Source organism: Peromyscus maniculatus, chromosome 12, assembly GCF_049852395.1.
Source record: "Peromyscus maniculatus bairdii isolate BWxNUB_F1_BW_parent chromosome 12, HU_Pman_BW_mat_3.1, whole genome shotgun sequence".
In the NCBI taxonomy this organism is placed as follows: Eukaryota; Metazoa; Chordata; class Mammalia; order Rodentia; family Cricetidae; genus Peromyscus; species Peromyscus maniculatus.
In genome coordinates, this window is record NC_134863.1 from 76,046,762 (window position 1) to 76,064,852 (window position 18,091).

Below are 18,091 nucleotides of genomic sequence, written 5' to 3' on the forward strand. Positions count from 1 at the left end.
AGAATGTGTTTATGGGGAGAAGGAAGTGCAAAATTACCATGGCATACATTTGGAAGAGGACAGCATTTAGAAGTTGGTTTCTTCCTTCTAACACATGACTAGAAGGGATCAAATACAGGTCAACAACCTTGGTGCAAAGTACCTTTAGAACCCTCTTGTCAGCCCTTAAGTAATTTAATTTTCTCAACAGTCTTGAGATAAATGACATGATAAAATTAACTCAAAATGCAATTACCTTCCTTCTCCAATCTCCAGTTATAAAGGAAGTAAGACTCAGTGCCCTAAGGGACAATATGTGAAGTATGTAATTGGAAGATTCCTGGCTCTATGTTTAAATATATTAAGTACCCATCTATCAGGATTTCCAAATGATTCCTCATTCAAGTAAAAGGTTGAATTAGTAATTTATTTTCTCATTTCCATATTGAACAAATATTTATAATATTCTTATGGGTGATGAAGCATATTCAGAATACAAAGAAATATAAAAATATATCTATCTGTATATAAATTAGAAGAAAACCTGCCAGATTTTCTGGACATTCTGGAAAGAAAAAGGCATGATTGGAATCAAGACTCTTTTTCCTGGGATATCTTGTCTGCTCAGTATTGTTTCAGATGGTTTTGACTGTTTGATTATAGTAATTCAAAATTAGTCTTCTATATATTTCCAGGAGAACACTAAAATCCTAAACTATATTTAGACAATGGGCATACTTCACTGTTTGATCCTTTGATGAAAGACAATATGACTGACATAATGAAAGTTTCAGTATTCTATGATGGTGTTTCATTTGGTCTTTCTTATTTTAAATAATGCATGAGAAAAGAAAACCTGAGAGAGTGATGAGCCTACAACATTGAAGACATTCATACAGGTACAGAGACAGAAAGAGAAAGATATAGAAGGCAATCAAGGTCATGTGACGGTGAATTACATACTCAATGAAAACCTTTTAGAGAAGGAAGAAATTGAGAAACATTGTGTGATACTTACAAACTCAACCTGTAATCTACCATGGGAATTTCACCATTTGACCTTTGAGAAGCTTCAAGTTCCCACATCTATAATAGGTGATTGAGATATTTAAAAATTAACTAAATCGTGTGATTCAACCTCGTCCCGTAGTATTAGTCAATGCAACAAATGACATAGATATTATTATAGAAACATTAATTCCCAGAAATGGCATGCTTACAAAAAGTGACTCAGTTAATTAATTTCTGTGAATGATGAGGTTTAAGGGATTCAGTAAGCATGAACAGGAAAAACATGAGAGTCAGTAAAATATTAACAGCAGTGTTAGACCAGGAATGACAATTTTAACACTGTTTCATGCTTCATTAATCTGTTACATTTTCTGTCCACAAATCTAGTAACCAGTTCAAAACCTTGATCACACTCTGGAATAACACATTACAAATATGAGAGTTGTGATCTCTTTTGTGTCAATAGGCAACACAGAATATCTAAAGAAGCAGATATCACAAAGAAGAATGGCCCCTTGAGCAGACAGATACGTAGTGTAAGTGTAGTAGGTTTTCACCTTCATTCTTTACTGGGAAGTTCTCCATTCATGGTTTAATTGCTTTATATAAAGAGCTTGAATAACAGTTGAAGTACCACAGACATTTTAAAACACATGAGCATGTATATATTTCCTCTGAGAAGTCTGTAGGAAACAGCTTATTTGTTCAAATAAGGTATGTAACAGTTTACAACACAACAAGCTGCCATTAAAACAAATTTAACCCAGCACTTGGGAGGTAGAGGCAGGCAGATCTCTGAGTTTGGGGGCAGCCTGGTCTACAGACCTAGTTCCAGAGGAGCCGGCCTACACTGTCTTGAAGCCCCCCCACACACAAAATAAGACAGATTTGATGTGTCTCATGCATCATCTCCATACATTAATAAGAGAGCGCTACTGTTATTCTAGCACTCCCCAGATTGGTAGGTGAGGACTTAGGAGATGCTGGACTTGTCAAGATCTCACAGAAGGACAGGATCCAAAGCCTGAGATTTGAAACGATATACCATCCTAGAATGAGTTCTTGTACATCACCAAAAAGTTCACAACTTAACAAGACTGTCCTATTAAGACATAGTACACATAAATATACATATACAGAGATACCTATGTGAACACATAAAAGAAAATTGAATTGAGATAATTATAACTAAATAGTAGGGTTATAAGTATTCCTCTAATTGTTGACTTTGCCCTTTCCTATCCAATTGTAAATCTCTAAAATGGACATTTATTGTTTTGAAAATTGGGTTAGATGGACATTGCAATCAATCTCTCCTAATTTAATAAATACCTTTGGATACAATTGTATAATGATGTCAATATAAGATTATAATAGTAAGAAACACAGTTTATATTTGTACCAATAAGTCTAATTAGTTTTTCAAGTACTTAGGGATTATTGAGAAATTTTCTGTTTTTAGAAACATTGCCCCTAAGTAGATTCTGTACTTAAGAATTTTGTTCTCACCCTGGGAATATCATTCAAACAACTATTCCTGATTGTTTAGTAAGTCAGAGTTCTCAAAAGTATCCAGTTGTTTTGAGATTCAAGTATGATAGGTATTTTAAACTTAACTACTTCACAGAATCAATGTAACAGATACAACAATAACCATTTATAATATATGACATCTATCACAGAAACAATTAATGACATTTTTATTTTATTCTACATATGTCTTTAATTCACTGATGTCTCTAAATGCAGCAGTTGAAGCTCTGTGCTCACCCCCCACCCTCCCTGTAGAAATTCTGCTTTGCTGACACCCACTACCCTTGGATGGTGCCATCCGACAATTATTTTTCCCCAATATCTTGTTTCATTTATAGCTGCTATTTGAATCATAACCCTTAACTAGTTTCTGCATTAACATTTAAAAATGACAAAAAGCTACTTCTTTGAAAAAAATGTTGAAAAACTTTAGTACTAAACAATTCAAACAATTTCCATCTCTTTTAAGTTTGAACAAGACAGGTAGAAATATTGGAGAAAAGAAAATAAAATCAGAGGACCCACACATCAATTGATTTACAATATTTCTGAATGTTCTGGTTTTTGTTTTTTGTTGTTGTTGTTGTTGTTGTTTGTTTGTTTTTTAAGGTAAAGGTGGTGGATGACTCCAAGGAAAGAGTACCAGGGGATTGATACACACATGAACCCACACGGACTGACAGAACACCAAAGACCTCCACAGGTTCAAACTAGACAAAAACTCAACAATAAAAGGGAAATTAGCCACAAAATCCCACCCCTAACCAAGAAACTATTTGTAACTGATACATAGTTGGAAAAGGAAAATCTGTTTCTTTGATAGAGTGTCACTGTTTATCCCAACCACACTCCAGAGCAAGCCCCAAAGCCAAAAGTAGTTATACAACACAGATTCCATGTTAGCTTGTGTAATTTTTATTTTGCTTTGGTAATTTTTTGTTTTATTTGGTTTTGTTTGTTTTGATTTTCATTTTTTATGTGTGAAAGAACATAAAGGCCGGGCAGTGGTGGCTCATGCCTTTAATCCCAGCACTCAGGAGGCAGAGCCAGGCAGATCTTTGTGAGTTCAAGGCCAGCCTGGGCTACAGAGCGAGATCCAGGAAAGGCACAAAGCTACACAGAGAAACCCTGTCTCGAAAAACCAAAAAAAGAAAAAGAAAAAGAACATAAAGTTGGGTGGGTAGTAAGGTAGGGGGAATCTAGAAGGAGCGAGGGGAGGGGAAATAATATTATCAAATATATGAAATTCTTAATTAAAAATTAATTGATTATATATATATATACATACAAAAAATTAGTGTCTCCCATGTCTATGATAATAAAGATTGAATTTTAAATGCTAAAGACCTGAAGTAGTAGATATAATGAAATATTGAAAACTGTTCATTTAAAAAACACTCTGAAACAAGTGTGCATCCTTTAAGCTTGACTTTTCAGACATTGTGCCCATGGTAAAAAAAACTAGGTTCAGATTATATTATCAAAGTAAATATCATAAAATAGAAATACTTTCAGTGAACATGGACATATAGAGTCATTTAATATATTGTATAAAATATAACTAAAGTAATTTTAAAATCAAATGCAACAGAATTATGATTTACAGATGTGATTTGTTTACTAATAGGATGAACTTATTAATTATATCTCTTTCACAGATAAGGATTCAGATTTTACTTAATTCAAAAGATACATAAAGTTACAACTTGGTAAGTATTTGAAAATAAATTCAGACATAGTAAGAGTAAACTCTGGAATGGAACTTTCCTAAGCTAGCATATTCACGTGGAATTAAAACGGACCATCTGGACCTAAGATCAGTGTTCAATCCACATGACTTCAACAGATTACAGATCTTAAGAAGACTTAACTTGCTTCCAATTGGCTTAGTAGTTTTAAAAACAAAATCCTCAAAACTATTCTGATACACCTACCATTAAAATAATTGGCTTTATTCCATGAACAGTATTTTGCACACAGAAAATGTTCTATGAATATCTAATACATCATGGTAATTACAATGTATTTCTTAACCAGATGAAAATCAAACACAGCCTTTGAATCTTCCAGTCGTTTATCTTAAAATCCTTTAACTGAAACAGCTAGGGATCCTAATGACCTTCAAAGGTCAATAACGCTACTCAAAAGTTTTCCTCTTTAAAAATTTCAGTATCTTTTATGTTTTTAATTGGTAGGGGGGATGGACATGTCATGGTGTGCTAGTGGAGGTCAGAGAACAATTGTCAGGAGTCAGTTCTCTACTTTGACCATGTGGCTTCCAAGAGTCAAACTTCGTTCCCCAGGCTTGGCAGCAAGTGTCTTAACCCACTGGGTCATGTCACCAACCCTCACTTTTTACTCTTTAAGCAATATTTCCATAAGTGAAAATTTCTGTGTAATAAATGTTATAAAGTTCAACATTCAGAAGAAATTAATATACCTATCCTGTCCATGTTCTCAGCCTATTTTCTCTGAAAATAAACCTCAGAGTAAATGAATATATTCAGTGGTAGGGTAGGAAGGACGCCAGTTACTTTTGTTTATGAATCCTCATTATGAGAATAAAACTGGGTCTAAACATCTTTCTTGTTCTATTGCAAATAGAAACCAGAAGGCCTGAGTGAGAAGAGTGCACGTAAGGGAAGTGGGGGGAAAGATGTAGCGAGAAATGATCAGAACAAAAGTGTACATCTCTCCAGATGCTGTAAGAAAGGGCCATGGCTCACATGGTCTGCTGCATTTCACCATAAATTGAGGAGTCCTTCATATAGAGTACATATGTTCTGAAATGCCAGGGAGTGCATTAAGATATCTTGGCTCTAACTAGAGTCTCTGTAAATGTCAGCACATTTATCATACTGCTTAGGCGCCACGCTACTTAAATCCACAGCAAAGGATTTATCTCTTTCCATTTTGTTTCGGGTCAAAGGCTTCCCCCAAACCACTGCCCCAAGTTTCAAGTTACTTTGTTTTTCTCAGTCTTAACCAACATATCAGACTCCAGGGCCTCTTGGGAAAAATAATCTAAATTAAATTAATTAATGATTTATAGAATGTAAACTCATTAAGTTTATTGATGATTGTATCATTAAAGACCAATCTGGGTAAAAGAAAAACACACACAGTAAAATTTGGTTTTGAGGAAGTATAAAAATGAGCTACCTTCTTAAAGCATTCCATAGCTTATTAGAAGTATGACAAAATAAATAAATGGCAACATGATGATAAAGGCAATTTTAAAATGCATTTATACTTTCCAAGCTTTTAGGAAATCTACTACTATAGCATGTTTTGAACAAAAGATTGTGTGCATCACTCATTTCATATATAGCATATTTATTGCTACAGTTATTGAATGTTTTCACATTGGTGAAGTTTATTTTCTGTTGATTATTTAAGCTACTATTGAATTTGTTAAAATTATAATCAATATAATTTAACAGAGGCAAGTAATTTTCATCTAGATCACAAGCCAATGTTGTGAGGCCGAGTAAAAGAAAGAATTCTCTTCTATCTAAATTTAAAAATGTAGCATCAATAGTGTAAGGAAAATCTCTTAATTAGCAATGATTCGTTTTTATTTATTTAGGAGTATTTTGATATAGGCACAAAATGGCTAATAATTACCTTAAAATTTCTGAGTGAATGGAATTTCAAGTATGAAAATCTTTCTCAAGTCCCATTAGTAAAGCATACACCATAAATTTATTTACTAAAAAAAGCAAAATAGTTAAGAAAACTAAAATCTGTATGTAAGGCAAGACCATATGTCAAAATCAGACCCAAATCCCTATGGTAGGTGATGACCAGAAATGGTTGGTGTGGTGATGTCTGTAAGGGCTCTAGGCTGTTAGGTGGTAAGTCATCATCAAATCTCCCATTTGTAAGCATGTGGAATGCTAAATCATGGAGTGACCTTTAGAAGTCAAAATCAGTAATACATACAGAGGAAAGAAGGTGCTATATTTATTTATAAGTGGATGTGTGTGGACACTCTCATGTCACCATTTAACAGGATACATGCACGTTCTAAACTTACTTTTTTATTGTTTCATAAAGAAAAACTGAAGGCTGATTTTATGGTGTTTTGGAAAAGGTTAGCCACACCACAAATGCTTGTTAACTGAAATTATATTTTACATTTTACCATCAGACAATATCCATTCATTGGAATACATTTCATGCATAATTCCACTCCAGCAAATTCTATATGCTAAACTAAGTAATTCCCTCAAAAACTTAGCTGCTTCTCCCTCATCTAATGCATGGCTCTCTTGCATGGCCCTTGCTTCCTATTTCAAATCTAGGGTCCGTGTTCTCATTATCATGAGCTTTTTCTACTACATGATGATGTGTTATTATGAGTTTGATTTTTTTCCCACAATGGATTGGACTTTTTACTTTCCCAGAAATAAAGATAGCATGGCAAAGAATAGGCGGGGGAAGGGAATTCAGTTATCCTCTCTGCCTCCCATGCTTGTTTCTTTCTTGTTATGACACACACAGCCAAACTGTCTTCTGGAATGTTTTCATTCAAAGCAGTACTGTGCTGTAGACACCCTGATATATCCCAGAGCATACTTTGAGTCTCTGGTGCCTCCTTTGTTTAGCACACTACACAGATGTGCTGCTTTGCATGATTGATTCTCAAGTCTACAATTTTGTATTGACTTCTGCAAAAGAGGGGTATAACTTTACTGGCTATGTTTTTAAATAACAATAAGGCAAAAAAATCTCTAGATTCAGATGTTATTATATCCAGAGCAGACTGTCATGTAAGATGATTAACTTAAATGAATTGCATGCTGAAATATTTTTTTAAATGAAGGTACCAGAAATTGAATACCAGACATATCTTCGTTTATGGGCACCACCTTTGTGGTCCTCAGGAACAAACTTTTTAATGCATGCAATACTATAAATGTAATAATTGTCATGTATATAACATTCAGATGGAGAATTTATGTTCTATCATTTAATAGTGCTGTGGCCTGTATGCAAGTGTTCAAAATCATTAGTAAATAAGAGAGGCAGGAATTTCCATTCTCATAAAGCTTAAGTTTTGCACCCCACCTGTGTGTAGTCAACCCAAGGTACCATAGCAAACCAGCTATGAGATATCTAACCAGCGAAGTCCAGTTCATTCATCGTTGTCCCTGACACAAGCACCTACAACATAGCACTGACTGAACTAAAATGAAAGTCAGATTGATTTTTAAAATCTTATGTTATGACAAAGAAATACACTGCAAATTTGAGTCTCTATCTAGCTTAACCTTCTCCCCATATTCTTTTTCCTGACTTAATTACTTAAACATGGGGACTTAAGATGCCAGCAATTGATATACTATCCAAAACCTTAGTATTAAAATGCCTCTAACTATACATTTTTAAAGTCTATCATTCAAATTCATGATAATCCATACCTGCTTGTGTTGATAAGCACATAATTGTTTTTCCTCTTTGTGAATAATAGACAACAAATTATATTCGTGAAAATGCATATAAATCAGAATTAAACAAACAGAACAGATATCAAGATTGTCCACCACTTACAACATTTAAGTATTTAATAGTAGTTGTTATATATTTATCTATTGATTATTTATAGTTCTGTGTACTAAACTATGTTCCTTGTCCAGGCTGGCCAAGATTCCTACCAAGGAGCAACACGTTTAAACTTTAATTTTTTTTATTATAAAACATGAACATACCATCCATGTAGTGCAATAATAGCATCTTGATCTCAGGAGTAATCAGCTTTTCTAAAGCAGTATTTCAAAGAAAGTAAAACTTTATTATAACTTGCAAGAGATGACGGCAAAATTGTAAATGTAGGGTGGACATGAGAAATGGCCACAGAAATGGTAAATTGAGAGCGGTACATCATTTCAAAGTGTTCAAACTGAAAAGAGAATGAATATCTTCATGACTCCAAGCATGTTTTGGGATCCAAATAACCAATCCATTTCAATTAAACCACAGCAATGGCTCATTCCAGGTAACAATGTATTATGTCCTGCAAGGAGCCGGCAGCAACAGCAGTTGCCTTACTTTGTGAACTCCATGAAACAAAAAGTTCTCTATGACAAATGTTATGACCAGTCTTGCTCCAGAGAAAAATCAATTCTGAATGCAAAGACATGATTGTGTGAGGATTATTGTTTGTGGGTTGTTGCATTTGAATAGGATATAAGCTGGTGTAATATAATAAAATTATATTAAAATAATATATTGTTAAAAATATATTTTAGTATGCTTTTTGCAAAATATTTAGTTGTTATCTGGAGACCTGAGGTTTGAAGTGAATAAAAGGGGCCCAAAGCTTATGACAGTTAAGTCACATTCTTCAGGGATTAAAAAGATAGGGTTCAGAAAAAAGTTTCATGCTGCCAAAATGAGACAGAAAAAAATAGACTAATGAAGTGAAATTGTAAATTTTAGCAAGGCTAAGAAAATTTTATAAATAATGTGAGTTTACAAACAATAGCTAAATGTGTTCATTAAAGTTAGACTTATGCGTAAGGAGTTAATCTTATATATCATCATTTGTCTTCTCTGTGTATACAGTTTTTCAGGAATCCAGGGTGAAAATCAATAAAGTCTGTTAATAAGCAGGATAAAGAAAACATTGAACCAATCTTCTCAGGATTTATAACTGTGGGAATTAGCTTTAGAAGTTGGCGGTGTCGTTGTTCAGCTCCTAGACAGACTTGAGAGCTTAATTATTAACCATAAAGTCCATTTATAGAATTTCACAAACATGGTCATTCCTGAGAGCTCCAGGCTGTTTATCATCCTGCTCTCAGAGTTGACAAGGTCATGCAGAATTCCCAAGTGGAGACAGAACATAACCTCCAGGTCCAAATTCCCCAGGTTGGAGTGAAGGTACACTGGCCTGGGAAAATGATAAGGAGCCAGCTGGGTGCTTTATCTTTCCCAGATCCTGCAAAACATCCCTTTGAAGGCTGTTTCACCTCTGCGCAATCCCACCCCCATTCCATTAGCAACTGTTCAGTTATCTCAACAGCTTCTCCTGGGTTAAGTGAATTTGCTTCGGGGTCCTGAAAGGAAACCAGGCCCTTACAAGTTGCTAATGTGTGCGTACTAACTCACGACCAGGGCATTTATAAACTCACTTGTAAAGTTTACTGGGGTCCTTCATGTCCTTCATTGCTATTGCATTCCATGGTGAGCCACATACTACAGTGCTCCCATGTTTTCATTCTGTAATCATGAACATCTGTGACAGCATCAGAGCCAAAATAAACAGCATGAAACAGATGATGCTCTAGGATTATGCTAAACAATTTTTAAACAGGTTCAGATTTATGTCCAAGGACGTACAAAGGATCTACATACACTAATTCTTGTTTGCAAAAGAGAGAGAGAGAGAAAGAGAGAGATCATCATTACAGCTAAATTATTCTTCAATAAATAAATGATTTCTGCACCAACCAAGGAGCCTGGTTTCTCATTAAGTTTCAATATATCGCCGGCAGTGTTTTTATTTTTTGTCTCTAAGATGAAAGCCCATCTGTTTTAGTGAAGAAAGCTCTGAAAATGTTTGGTGATCACTGCTATCAGTTTGCTCCTGGCTCGAAGAAAGCCCTGGTCATCTCTGTCATGGTTACTGTCCAGCTTTGTGTGCACAAAACAAAGTTCATAAACTCATGGAAAGGGCAACAGAAGGCTGGCTCTTCCCATTGTGTTGCAGAATAAAGCAATCCAGACAGAAGTGAGGACTGAACCACCATGTTTAAAGTGTACTTTTTCTGATAAAAGTGATTACACTGGGTTTTATTCAAGATTAGTTTATTTTTCTTTCTTCTTTCCCCTCGAAACTGTTCTGTCCTTTGAGGGTTTTGTTGGTTTGAATTTGTTTGTTAGTCTGTTTTTCTATTTATTTATTTGTTTGTTTGTTTGTTTACTTACTTACTTACATATTTTATGTCCTGGCCACTGTTTTCTCTATCTCCTCTCCTCTCAATCCCTTCCCCCATTCCCCCTCTGCCCCACCTCCCAATCCACTACTCCTCCATTTCTGTTCAGGAAAAGGCAGGCCTCCCATGGATATCAGCAAAACACGGCATATCAAATTGCAGTAAGACTAAGCAGCTCCCAATGTATTAAGGCTGGGCAAGGTGGCATCCTCTGGTTTTAGATGTGCTTTCCAGTAGTAGCATGTAGTTAGAATTTTATTCCATTGTCTACTCAAAAATTCTTTGCCTTCAATGAGAATCAATTTGACTATAGTTTATTATCAGTCATTTAGGTTTTTTTTTTCCTCATTTCTAGAAATTTGATTGTTTTCTAAGACAGGTATGCTATTGAATCACTCACCCTTGTTTTACATTTCTTGTTTCTTTCAGGTTTTCAAAAGCCTCCTTTGCTTTTTATTTCTATCAGAGTATAACTACTTTTTGCTGTCTCGAATCATGTAACTTGCACCCTGTGATGATTAGCATTTATTGTTTATTCTTGACCTGCTGGCCCTTGTTCATTGCATTTGGTTTTCTTTTGTATTCTGGGACTTTAGAGGGACAAGCTTGTTAATATAAGAACATTCATGAAGTTCTTTCAGAATTAGATGAAATTACCTTCAGGACGAAGTTGGCTTTCTTTCTGGGGACAATGTCAGTTTGAAAACACGTCATATTAAGTTGATAGTTTGAGGATATTGGGAGGTTTGGGGGTCTTTGCAGGAGTCACAGGTGCTGCACTCTTAAGAAGTATTTACCGTCGTTTTGTGGGGTGTAAGTTGTTCTCCAGTTCTACTGGATTAGCAGAGCATTATAAAGCAGGTCTGCACCTTGAATATTGCCATCTCTAAGGCATGCACAAGGGCCAGCTTGCTTTCTGCCACAGATTGAAGCAGCATTCAGTCCTCAGCAGACACCAAGTAGACACCAGTGCTGTAAGCTAAGGATTCTCACTGTCTACAGCTAGGGGCCGCAAAAGCCAATTTGCATTTATGTAAACTATGTGGTCTCTTGGTGGTAGAAAGTGGAGCCAAACAATCTGTCTCTTCTTTTTTTTTTTTTTTTTTTTTAGTGAAGAGTTTTATTTGATGGGAGTGGGGAGGATAGATAGAGAAAGAGGGAAAGGAAGAGGTAGAGAGAAAAGGGTGAGGGGTGCACACCTTGTGGAAAGAAAGCAGAAGAAGAGGAATCTATACCTTCTTGATGACCAAACTAATGATAGGTGAGCCTGTAACGTATTCCTCATTCCAGAGCTCTGGCTTCTGTCCCAATATCTAAGACCACCACAATTGAAGCCCAGATCTATTTAGCCAAAGCCTTGCAGGCATGTGTTTGTAGTTTTGACCAAAATACCCAAGATATTAACTATAGAAAGGAAAGATTTATTTTAGCTTTTGATTCCAGAAGACTCACTCTCTAGTCTTTGGCCCTGCCTGCTCTAGATCATGGCAGAGCAGACTATCATGACAGCAGGACCATGTGGCAAGGGCTACTCCCTACTTGTGATCCACAAGAAGTGAGAGCAAGAAGCACAGAGGTGGAGGAAGCCCTGGAAAAGATATACTTTCTCACCCTCGGAACGTACTTCCTCAATCAAGCCGTACATCTTATAGTTACCAGAACCCTCCTAAATAGAAATGCCAGCTATGGGAACATAAGTACTAAATACTAATAAGTTTACTTAGCTTTCTTTTCTTTTATTCTTTCCATGCCGCCCAGCTTGACTCCAGCTCCTGGGCTCAACCAATGTTGCTCCCTCTGTTTCCTGGACACTAGTTCTACAGGATTCTGACACCATGCCTGGCTTAGTTAGCAGTGACATCATAATCACAATCCTACTATTGCTATTAGTCATATGCCAAGGACACATACCATCTCATTTAATCATCAAACCCTACAAAATGAATCATTTTCCAGAAAAACAATTGCGAGCATAGAAAAGGTAAATTGCATAAAGTCACACATTTAATCAGTAAGTGTCATAAATAAAAATACCCCTTGATATCATGACTTAAGCCCACCATCTTTATTGTAAGACTTTATATGTAGATATTAGCTTCCGTAGAGCAGTTGTTTAAAACATGGGAGGGTAGCAAACACGTAGCTAATGGTGACAACGTTTGATGTTCCCCAAAAGCCAAGTAAATATGTCTGTATTTCCATTTTGTCATGAAACCATTCTTTGGTTAAGAAATGGGTTAGCCTCTTCAAACGTTAAGCCTCCAGAAACTTCACAAATTTTACATTTACAATCAGAAACATACATGGCCAGGTCACTACAGTAATATGAAGCTCTTTTTTAAATTTTAACAATTTTAGTAATTAATCTGTGTTTCCACTTTACTATTTTATAAATAGAGATTTGTTCTTAAAGGTTTTATGGTTTATGGAAGATCATGCAATGAACAATCCCAAAGGAACTCTTATGAAGCAAATTCACCTGTTACGTACAAAGGAAGAACTCTGAGTTATCAGTTCAATAGAATAACAGTTGCATAGGGGAAGCATGGGTGAACTGCTATTAATTTTAGCCAGAAAAAAAAAAACATTACACATCATGGACAAGATAATGAGATATAATACTGTTATTATATTTATAAATATAACAACCTGTAAGGTATTAACATTAATTAAAACACATGTACATGCATAATTAAAAAAGAAATTGCCTCAAGAATTTGACACCTACCAAAAACACTCATTCTTTTAAGGGATAAGAAAAGTGTAAAGGAAGTATAAAAGTTCAATCAAATTTTCCAAACTTTCCCCAAATCCTAAAATACCAAGATATTTGAATTACTCTTTGCCATTTGGCTAACAATGAATTGGAATTACTTTGAAATCAGTTGTTGTCAACAAACTCATTAGTTTCCCAAGAATTGGTCAATTGTTTCTTTTTTAGAAACACATTAATAAAGTTGACTGAAAGGAGTTGGATTGGGATCATGTTGACTGAAATAACTGTTGTTTTCCTTGAAATGTTATGGACCAGATCCAGAAAAACAACCTTAAGTCACTCTTTCCAGTTATAACAAACCTACACATTTTTGAGGTTTCTGGAGGTGGAGTCATGGTCTTCATGCAAAGAAGGTGCTCTTACCCTGAGCTCTACCCTATTTCTTAAATACTAAATTTTAAATTACCCTACACCCGCTAAGTCCATAGTGTAACTTCTGGGTGTGCACTGTTTTCCTTTCAGTTCTAGAACTTCCTCTTTGGACTTCAGCAGCTTTGTTAAGTAGTATGTTTACCTTAAAAATGAACACTGCAGGGCATAGAGGGATGGGTCAACAGCTAAGAGTACTTTCTGATTTTACAGAAGAATTTGGTTTGGTTCCTGGAACACACATGGCAGCTGACTGTAACTCCAGTTGTAGGATGTCTAACACATTCTTCTGGCTTCCGTGAGCACCAGATATACCTATGATGCACATATAGATACATAGGCACTCACACATACACATAAAAAAATCTTCAGGCTGGGCGGTGGTGGCACACGCCTTTAATCCCAGCACTCAGGAGGCAGAGCCAGGCGGATCTCTGTGAGTTCGAGGCCAGCCTAGGCTACCAAGTCAGTTCCAGGAAAGGCGCAAAGCTGCACAGAGAAACCAGGAAAGGCGCAAAGCTACACAGAGAAACCCTGTCTCGAAAAACCAAAAAAAAAAAAAAAAAAAAACTTCAAAAATAAATGAATAAATACCAAGGTATACCTATGAACACAAAATCCAATTTTGATTAAAAATAAACAAACAAACAAAAAAATATAGGCTGGTGAGATGACTGAACAAGGACATGTATGTACCTTCCACCAAGTCTGAGAACTCAAGGTAGACCTCTGATACTCACATGGAGGAAGGAGAGAATAGACTCACATATGTAGTCCTCTGGCCTCCACTTACAGTCCTTGTACTTGTACACAGATATAAACAATACTTACAATAATAGTAATAATAACTTTAAAATATTACTTTAAAACAGCTTTTTAAAGTAAATGTGTTATTTCAGAAAACTAAGTAGCCAATATTATAGCTTTTATTAAGAAAAAGTCACAAACCTAGTAGGAATCCTTTGAAAGAGCAACTTCTGATGATAAACCAAATTCTCTCAAAAGATAGTTTAATTTTCTCCTAGTCTCAAGAATATTAAGAAAAATCTATGTTTTGAGTTTTGCTGTTTGGTACTTTTTAATAAGGAAGTTACCAAATGACTTAGATTCATTCTCATTGGGATGTCTATCTATCTGTATCTATCTATCTCTGTCTCTCTCTGTGTGTACATATCTGAGTCTGTATGCATGTCTCTGTGTACACACATGTGTGTATGCATGTGTTGATTCAAAACTGGGTAATAGTGAGATTCTCTGAGATCCAGCAAAAATGACACTGCTGTGGTTTTATCCTGGCCAAAAAAAAAAAAAAAAAAATAGCAGTGATTCTAAACTCACCACTAAGAATAATAGTTCTTTAGTCTTCCTTTTAATTTCTAGTAACTGAAGTAGGAAAATACATTTTTGTTTTTTCATTCTATTTCTGTTAGGACAATGCAGTATCATTTCTCAACTGCAGGTTTTTAAGAGAGATAGAGAAGGCCAGTGAGGTGAAGTCATGAGACTTGCTTTATGTGGTATGGTCTCAGAACTCTATGGAACTAGTGAGCTGTAACACATGATGCCCCAGGACAGTCTTTAGACTAGTGATTGTTAAACAACCATCATTAGCTCTGTCTCTTAGGTTCATGAACTCATATTAACCTACATATACTATAAAGAGTTTCAAAATATAGACTGTAAAAATCACACACAGAAATGTGGAAAAATTGTTTTCATTGTGACTTTCCCTACCAGCATCTTTTGACTGTACCACTCTGTACCTGCTCAGAATCATTTCAAATTTTTCATCATCTTCACAAACACCAAAGCCTATACATCTTTCATAATCAATATTAACTTACTTTTCTTATCTTCAAATCAGTGTCTACTTGCTCAAGACCATCACATCTATAACTGTGAAACTATCATGAATATACACAACATTGCATAAGAAAAGACAAATGAAGAAAGATAGTGATTAAAATATTAAACTTTTGGTCATAAAACAATGGTGCATCCAAGAAAATCTTTTTAGGAAAGAGACACAGGTTAAATCTCTTTTTTAAATTTGAGTGAGATGTTGACTGGACATTCATAATGTAACCTAAGTGGATTAGAAATACTAATTTTATATTTTAAAAGTTTAACCAGTTATCTCCATGCAGAGTCCAAAACTGCACCAATGTACGTATTCTAGACGTCAATGTTTCATGAACACCTTTTGTTCACCAGTCTTTTAGCATTTTGTTGACATTGTTTTGTTTTTCCTTTAGATAGGGTCTAGTTCTCGAGCACTGGCTAAACTTGATCTTTAAAAATCCTTCTACCTAATATTCCAGCACTGTAAGAATGTAGAAACAGACTACCTTGCCTGCTTAAGCTCCTTGAGACATCTTATTTCATCTGGAGAAATACCTCTATGCCTGACCAGCTGTTCTTTAGCTGCTTAGTCCTAACCTTAATTAAGACTTCACAGGAAGTTTGTCAATTTGTTCAAGTGAAGCTATGCCACCCCTGCGTTATGAGGGGCTCTATGCAGGAGGTTCATTATGGTCATGCTCAGACCAGTGGTCTTACCACTTACTTATCTTGACCCACAGAAGTTTCAGACAAATCTAACCTGCTCTTTTCCAGGAAGGTGATGACAAATAAAAAAGATAGAGGACTTAGAAAATGTTGAAGACTTCTCCAACATGGTTTCCATGGTGTTGTGAGAAGACTAGGTGAACAAAACCATTGAAAAAGCAAATGAGGAATATAATTTATTAGGTTCCATGACAAAACAAAGGGAAACAAAGTCAAGAAAAAGAAAACATACAAAGTGGACAGCATGATTGGTGGTAAACTCTAGCTGACTTGCTCACTGTTGAAGAAGGATATGTCCATGGAAAGACACCTTTGACATTATAAAAGAGGAATGTTGAGATTTAGGGGGTCAAACAAGAAGTAATAGCACTTAATCTGCTCAGAGCTAATGTCTTACAGACAGAGGAATTAGATAGAAGGAGAAGGTGTGAAGTTTGGTATTCCCTTTACTGATACTAAACTTCATGGAGAACACAAGTTTGGATGTGGGAGAGAGAGAAGACTATATACCACAGTTGTTCAGCCACATGCCTTACCCTCTAGGGCGAGCCTTTTGATAAGAAGGGAGTGCAAATCAGACCTTGCTTCCTGTGAGCACACAATGACTTCCAGTGGAGGGGGCTGAATCCCTCATCCCTACTGACTTACAGTTTACCTTCCTCCTTTTAGAAAAGGAGGGAGTCAGGGTGTAGAAAAGGGCAAACTATTAACAGACAATGTAATGACTAGGTGACTCTATTATAAAGACACGATAAAAGCAAAATAAAAATGTGATTGGGTGAACAGGATGCTAGTTGGGGAGGTGACTCTGCCTATGTATATGTGTGATGTGTTTTGTGTTTATGTGTGTACATTTTCACGTTTACAATACATGTGCCATGACCCATGAAGGTCAGAGAGCCGTCTCTGCTGAAAGATCTCACCTTGTCTCTTATTTCTCTTTTCCCCCAGTTCCTTTTTTTCTGGCTTTACCCTTTTCTTTGAATAATACATTCTTGACTCTAATTGTTAGGTATCATTGCAAATGAATAAAATGAAAAACTCTGGTGAGTTTCACTTGAATTACACATGTTATTTATACACTGACTTCCACCTATTATAGGTATATTTAAGTAGAAGTTTAATAGTTTGATTCTTCGTGACTTTTTCAGACAACTTGTTATTTTATCTTCCTTCCTTCTTCTGTGTCTATCTTTTTCTATCCTCTTTAACTGGGGACCTCTCTTTTTTTCCCATTTCTACATTCAGATCCCTCCAATAGCAAAGGACTACCTCATGAAAACCCTAACACCAGGCACGAGAAGCTCACTCTTGAGTTGTTGGTAAAGATTATCCAAAAGACTCCCAAAATGTTACAGGCTATTGCTATTGTACTTGGTTGACCTCCAGAGATGAAGGGTAAGCCTCTACTGCTGAAGATGTACTTCAGACACGGGGCCTAGAGGAACCAAGCTGTATCTAATCTGAAGACTTCCTCCAAAGAGATTAGCTTTTATGGTACCAGAAGGTTCCATGCAAGATTGTGAAGGAGGGAAGGAAGCAACCAACAGTTATATGCAGCTATGATGCCTACAAACCACAGCAATGACCATGGCATGAGAACCAGAAGGCTACAGTGGTGGCACAAATATCTTGGTGGTAATCGACATCCCTCTTAGTGGCTTAGGACTGGCTCAACAAGAAGGAAATGGTCTTCCCCACAGAAGAGCCTCCCAAGTGGTGATCTATTAGCTCCTCAGCCAGTAGTAAGAGTTCATACCCATCATCCCATCTCTATTCTGAGATTTTATCTGGCTAGAACTAATACAGATATTATACATATTGTCACAACTGCTATGAGATCATATGTACAGTTGCCCTGAAGTACCTGGAAAATAATCTTTCCTTGATGTTATTTGTCTATTTCTGTCTC

At 35.9% G+C, this 18,091-nt stretch overlaps 2 long non-coding RNA genes across 5 annotated transcripts in view; one reads left to right on the forward strand and one right to left on the reverse strand.

Moving 5' to 3' along the window:
• LOC121821774 (uncharacterized) overlaps positions 1 to 12,273 on the reverse strand; it is a 41,477-nt gene extending 29,204 nt beyond the window's left edge. The window contains exons 1-2 of one of the 4 annotated variants that reach the window (XR_013043845.1): positions 7,950 to 12,273; positions 998 to 1,065 (exon numbers count right to left, since the gene is read on the reverse strand). This is a non-coding gene — a long non-coding RNA (uncharacterized LOC121821774). Of the gene's footprint in view, positions 1 to 37 lie in introns of all 4 variants that reach the window. The other 3 variants (XR_013043843.1, XR_013043846.1, XR_013043844.1) reach the window with 3 other exon arrangements.
• Positions 12,273 to 18,073, forward strand: LOC143268156 (uncharacterized). The gene is made up of 2 exons (XR_013043849.1): positions 12,273 to 12,447; positions 17,428 to 18,073. It is a non-coding gene; the product is annotated as an uncharacterized LOC143268156 (long non-coding RNA).
• Positions 18,074 to 18,091: the final 18 nt, after the last annotated feature.